Genomic DNA, 6,168 nt, shown 5'->3' with positions numbered 1-6,168 from the left:
ACATCATTATTTCACACTGTTATTAAATTAAAAAGTGACAATACAGACGAAACTCATTTTTCCTTGAATGTTTGCTGCCACTCTGATCCGTTCAATCGCTCATGTCTTTCATCTAGATTCCTTCGTTCTGCCAGTGATGCGGGTCAGCAGCGTGTTCGTTAATGTCCCGCTTCGTTTAATCTCATCAGCAGAGCGAAGCAGGAAGTTCGGGAGGTGCTGAAGAAACTGGATGATGAGTGGTGTCACTTTAGACACGACCAGCGCCTTCTCTCCTCGTCACCTTCCCTTGTTCCCTTACTCCTCCACCGCTGTCAGCTTCTCCTGCCTTTTTTTTTACTGATCACTCTTTCCTTCTTTTCCTTTTGGTGGTTTTTGGAGCAACGTGAGTTTCTTTAAAAAAAATAAAAAGAACGCCTGAAAGCTCACAGGAACGTGAGTTTCGGACCCTTTACCGTCACACTCACGTGGGTCGTTCAGGTCCGTGAGGTCCATAGAACTGCCTGAAGAGCCGAGACAGAGCTGCAGCAGACACATGAGACCCAGGAGTCAGAATCTTCCATTGGTCCTCATTACCTTTTCCCACATTATCGTCCCTCCCTTCTGTTTTCTTCCCCACCTGCTGGTTCCTGCCCATTACTCATCCTCCCGCCTCTTTTCCATCCCCTCTTCCCTGGTGTTTATACAGCCTCGCAGCAGATGGATGGATGGAGGTCCGGCCAGATAGGTGGCCTACTTTCAGCCTCTCTCCTCCCTCTATCGATCCCTCCGTCCCCGCCATCAATAACATCATCATTCATCAGCAGAAGTACAACAGGACAAAATGAAGAAGGAAGACGCTTTCTTTTGAGCTTATACTGAAAGAAATCCTTTAATGAGGAGCGGACTAAAAGACTGACATCAAAACATTTTCTGTAACGTGAATAAATCCAGTAATTAGTGGTTGGGCGTGTCAGTGCCCCAGTATAAACGTCACCAACACCTGAGCTTGGATAACTAGCTAACAGGCGTTATGGCTAATAAAGTTTGATATTTGGAATCCTCCTATGAGTCTCAGTGATCCTCGTTCATCACTCTTCCACACACGATGTCCTTTTTTTATACCTCCTCGAGTTTTTACTACAGTTCATTTCAGCTGTCAATCATCGGCCCGTGCACGAGGCCTGTCGCCAGGCGGACGCAGACTGATGTGTTTGTCGCCTGGGTGGCGAGCGGAGGTAAATCTTCATCACTCCTCACCTCACTGACTCCCCATCTTCTTTTCTCCCCTCCTGCAAACGCACCTCTGTCCTTTCTCTGCAGGTTGACGTGAACAATAACGACCGTGGCGGGCGGGTGGGGGGGTGGTGGTGTCGGGGGGTGGGGGGGGGGGGTGACGTGGTGGCGGAGCTGAAAATGTCAGACAGACACACCCCAGCCGCTCCGCTGTGAAGCACAGCTATTAGTGAACAGATGTGCCGCGCTGCCTGATCCAGGCGGTGACGGAGGAAATAAACAATCAGACACAATGATGAGTCGTTAGCAGCCTGGTGTTCGTCTTCATTAGGATGCTGGGACCGCAGCGGGGTCGCGACCTTCAGATTATTAGATTTAAGATTTAGAGAAGGCTGTAGAAACTCATCATGGTTTGTCTTTAATTTCGCGGAGGAACGGGAACAAAACAGCTCTGTCTTCCAGTCAGAAGGTGGGAATCAGCTGTGGTTCAGTCACATGATCAGCGAGCATTACATCATCAGTGAGAGCAAAGTTCTCTGCATCATAACTCTGAATAAACCTAAAACTGGCCCAGCAGCATGTCCTCGTGTCCAGTTGGTGTTGTCTGTTGGATGGAGATGCTCCTATTTATTGAACAAACGATAGGGACAGACAGAACCCCCCCCCCCCGGTTTCAAGGCAAGGGGCAGTTTTTATAGCAGCATCTATAAGAGAAGATGTGCCACTACCCGTCCATTTTGTGTATATGTTAATTCATGCTAATGTCATCACTTGGACATCTAGTTTCTGACCTCCCTAGGTCTCCTTCAATATCATTTTTGATGTGTGTGTTTGTGTTTGTGTGTGTGCGCGCTCGCGTTCTGTAAGATTGTGAGTTTGACAGGGCAAGCTGTCCTGTAGACAGATGAATCTAAGCAGATATGAACGTATGAATTATGAATGCATGAAACAGTATATACGAACATCTTACATGTAGACATATGAATTTTCCACTACAGTGGTTTGACAAGAAAAGGTCAGAGCTCCACATTCTTGATTTTCAGTGTGTGTCAGTTCGTGTGTGTCTGTGCGTCGGTTCGTGTGTGTCAGTTCGTGTGTGTCTGTGCGTCGGTTCGTGTGTGTCTGTTCGTGTGTGTCTGTGTGTGCGCTGTTGTAATGAGACAACCACAGTTTGCACCACAGCAGACACCACCTGCCGACACTGCTCGCTGCTCCTGCGTCTCCTGAAGCGTCGGCTCGTTACTTCACAATAAAAACCTTCCTGTGAAGTATGGATGGTGAGATGACCTTTGACCTTGACCCTGACATTAATTATGAAATTGACTGACAGGTCTGAGCAGCAGGTTGTGCCACTTTTTCTATATAGTTGGCGTTGGTAAACACAAGGGCTGTGTGTGTGTGTGTGTGTGTGTGTGTGTGTGTGTGTGTGTGTGTGTGTGTGGTGTGTGTGTGTGTGTGGTGTGTGTGTGTGTGTGTGCGCACGTGCGCGTGTGTGTGTGTGTGTGAGAGAGAGAGAGAGAGAGAGAAAAAGAGAGAGAGAGTGTGTGTGTGTACTGCTGTTGAAAGTTTTATAAGTTTTGTTTTTGTCCCTTGTGTTTTGTGCTAAATGTGCTAATTGAAGCTAAACTAAGAAGGTCCTGTGGCTCTTACAAGTTGCTGATGCTCCTGTAGAAGTGAAACTTTCACACTAGTGAGTAGAGAAACCAGCGGCACCGCTCAGTTCTGTCTTTACCTAAAGGCTAAATCACGTCACTGCCACATTAGCATCTGGGACCAGCGCATTGAAATGCAGCGGCAATGCAACATGGCAGAGGTGGAGATTTCCTTTCATCACAGCTTCAGCTCACACATGCGTCTTCCCCACAGATGGAGTGTTGATTGGTTCCTGATGTTCCGACCGCTGAGGGTGCCGCTTCGCTCCCTGAGACAATAAACATCAATAACATGTTTGCTGTTGGATCGTGCTCAGTTCTGAAATTGGATATAAAACACAAGCATGTTATCAGGGGGGAAACTCAATTGTGAGACATTAAATACAAACAATATCTAATTGCTGTACAACAATGAGAGTTTGAGGAGTTGGTTGTAGAGACAATCAAAAACAATGGATTTGCTGCTGGTAGACATAAAAGTGACTTTATTGACCAGTTTTTATGGAGATGTTTGTAGGGTTTGGGGTTTATGGCTGTGGACAATATAAGTTGATTGATGTCGATGGTACTTTTGATGGTAATTACAGTCTGTTTTGGGGTCCTTCACTCTTTTGTTCCTACCAGCAGGGGGCGTATCTTTCCTCTTGGTTTTAATCACAGTATCTGACTGCGACTGTCCTGCTGAGAAATAACGACCACGCGACAAACGGCTGTGAAGCAGCCATCAGTCATCAGACACGGAGACAAGCGCTGCAGGGAGGCGCACCATCAGCAGGATTAAGCACCGCCAGCACGGTCGGCTCGAACGCGGGAAACAGAGATCACTCCAAAGTAGCTAAACTCCAGAGGAAGAGGAGGAGTTAAAGGCCGAAATTAGCATGTGAAGAGTTTCAGCAGCAGCTCGTCACACGGACGCTACATCAACGCTGTTGTTTAAAATTCACATTCTGTCACTTTCACATTTTTCAGTTCAGTGAACTGATTTATTTTCTTCTCAAAAGACCTGCATGTGTGTGTGTGTGTGGTGTGTGTGTGTGTGTGTGTGTGCGCGCACGCTTTGGTAAACACAATTACATCTTAACAGAAAGGGAGGAACCGTTGATATGCTAATTCTGTCACACAGCTGCAGAAAAGGTTCCGCGTTCTGCTCCTCGTTTATTAACTCGTCGACTGAAAGTTCACGTCAGACGCAGGAACGTTTCACGCAGAGTTTTGTGCCGCGCGTCTCTTGATTCGTGCCTCTGTTCTACAGCTGGTCTGGCTGCTTCTGCCAGGTGTGAGCATCTGCTGATGGATCATCTCACATCCGGAACGGCTGGTGAAGAAAACAAGCGCGTTGCTTTTCTCAGGTGAGTATTTGTCATTTTCCAGTGTCATTTCATAGAGGACGACCTCGTCCTAGTCGGATGGTTTCCATACTGTGGCCATGGTGATGCTAGAAGGCCTGTTGCCATGGTTACCGCAGCAGAGAGAAAGCACGTGTCAGTCATCCATTTCTAACTTTGTTCAATGTCAGGTCAGGTTTGTTAGTCTAACAGGATTATAACCCAACAGGAAGCCCTGTAACACACACACACACACACACACACACTGACATTGAGAGGAAACGGTTTTGAAGGCTGCAGTCACACTACAATTCAAACACGATTTACCTTGAAAACACACGTAACCACACACGCACGCTCACAGTCGCACACACTCCTGGATTACCAGCGGTGCCTGTGTGTGTAAGACTTTCACACTCCTAATAAAGCTTTGTAAAGCCACTTTAAAGGTTTATGCAGCCAAATAACCACATTCCTGCAGGGTCTCGACTCACCGAGCAAGTCTATAAAAACACCGATTTAAACAGGTATTTCCTCCTTTGTTTTATTGGGAAAAACGCTTCTCCCTTTTTCCAGGAAATTGGAAAATCTATATATTTAAAAATAAACTAAGCATGTTCAGCTTGAGGAAAACGTGACACTTTAAATTAGATCCATTTACAGTGAAAGAAAACACTTTAGAAGACACAGTTGTCCTTCCATCTTTGTGAAGCTCCTTACCCTAACCTCAACCCTTACAGAAACATGATTCTGACCTCATCGGTAATACGACATCTTCACCCTCAAACTCTCCTTTGAAGTTGTGAGGACCAGCCAAAATGTCTTCACTTTGCTATTAAAGTATTTTGGTAGCCTCACCTGAAAAGAGAGCTGACCTTGATTCCTTGATTCCCAGCTGTTCTGTAGTTTTGGTCATTGGTCTGGAGGAACCGCTCAAGCTGCAGAGATGTTGAAGGCCCAGAAAGGCAACAAGGTGGTCAAAGACAGGAAGTGAAACCTTGGTTCTGCTGAGCAGCACCGATGCTGCTCTGGTAGGGAGCCACCAGGATTATGCTGCTCTGCAAGAACAACAGCTGCAGGAGCTGAAAGAACATCAGGAGAGCCAAAAAGGGAGAGAGAACTTTAGCCAGCAGCTGTCCAGAAGAGGAGCAAAGGCTGGAGAAAGAGCTCCCAGACAGGAGAGAGATGATGGAAAAGGAGCTACAAGAGAAAGACCAGAGCTTCCAGAAACAGCTGACGGAGGATCAGGAAAGATTCACCAAAGAGAGAAGACTCCATGAAGCAGAAGCTCTTAAAGAGAAAGACCAGAGCTCTTTACTCTGGAGAGAGAAGAGGAGAGAAACCTGGAGGAGATGTTAGAAGGAAAGGAGAAGATCAGTCGGCAGGAGGCCGAGGAGAACAGGAAGCCTCTGAAGAACCTCCAGGAACAACTCCTCCAGCTGAAGGTAAACAGCTACAAATGTTGCTCAGATCTTTTTCAGCTGTTTGGAGGAGAAAGTTAAAAAGATCTTCTCTTTTTAACAGGAGAAGAAGAAAATGAAGTGGAACCTTATCTGCAGGTGGAGATAATGGGCCACTTCAGCGGCCAAACTCTCATTTTTAAAGGAGATTTTTGTGGGGTTGTTTTTAACGTTTGAATGTCTGAATTCAAATATCCCAAATTCTTGTCTTAAACTCAATGAAAACCCATTTATTTTGGCTTAGGCTGTTTCTGACTGCGGCAGAGGTCAGAGGTCAAACCCCAACCCTGATGCTGTTGCTTTGGACGCAACGCGAAGCAGAAAAGGCGCTAAAATCACCCGCGCATTTCACTTTGGCGCCTTTACCGGCTCACAAACGTGACTTTTATAAGCAAACTTTATTTGCGGATTCAATTAAACCGGCGGAGGGAGAAGGCAGAAAAGCAACCGGAGGTTTTGTGCTGAGCTGCTTTTGACCCAAAGATCAGGACGAGCGAAGCCGCTGACGCCGCTTCAGAG

General features: G+C 46.5%; 1 long non-coding RNA gene across 1 annotated transcript in view; it reads left to right on the top strand.

Moving 5' to 3' along the window:
* Positions 1–3,936: 3,936 nt before the first annotated feature.
* Positions 3,937–6,168, top strand: part of LOC130519089 (uncharacterized) — a 3,387-nt gene continuing 1,155 nt past the window's right edge. The window contains exons 1-3 of the long non-coding RNA XR_008948227.1: positions 3,937–4,213; positions 5,085–5,634; positions 5,714–6,168. The exon at positions 5,714–6,168 is cut by the window's right edge and continues 1,155 nt beyond it. This is a non-coding gene — a long non-coding RNA (uncharacterized LOC130519089). The remainder of the gene's footprint in view (positions 4,214–5,084; positions 5,635–5,713) is intronic.

This window comes from Takifugu flavidus, chromosome 22 (genome assembly GCF_003711565.1).
Source record: "Takifugu flavidus isolate HTHZ2018 chromosome 22, ASM371156v2, whole genome shotgun sequence".
NCBI classification, from domain to species: Eukaryota; Metazoa; Chordata; class Actinopteri; order Tetraodontiformes; family Tetraodontidae; genus Takifugu; species Takifugu flavidus.
Note: the sequence above shows the minus strand (reverse complement) of the source record. Positions and strands in the feature narration are given on the sequence as shown.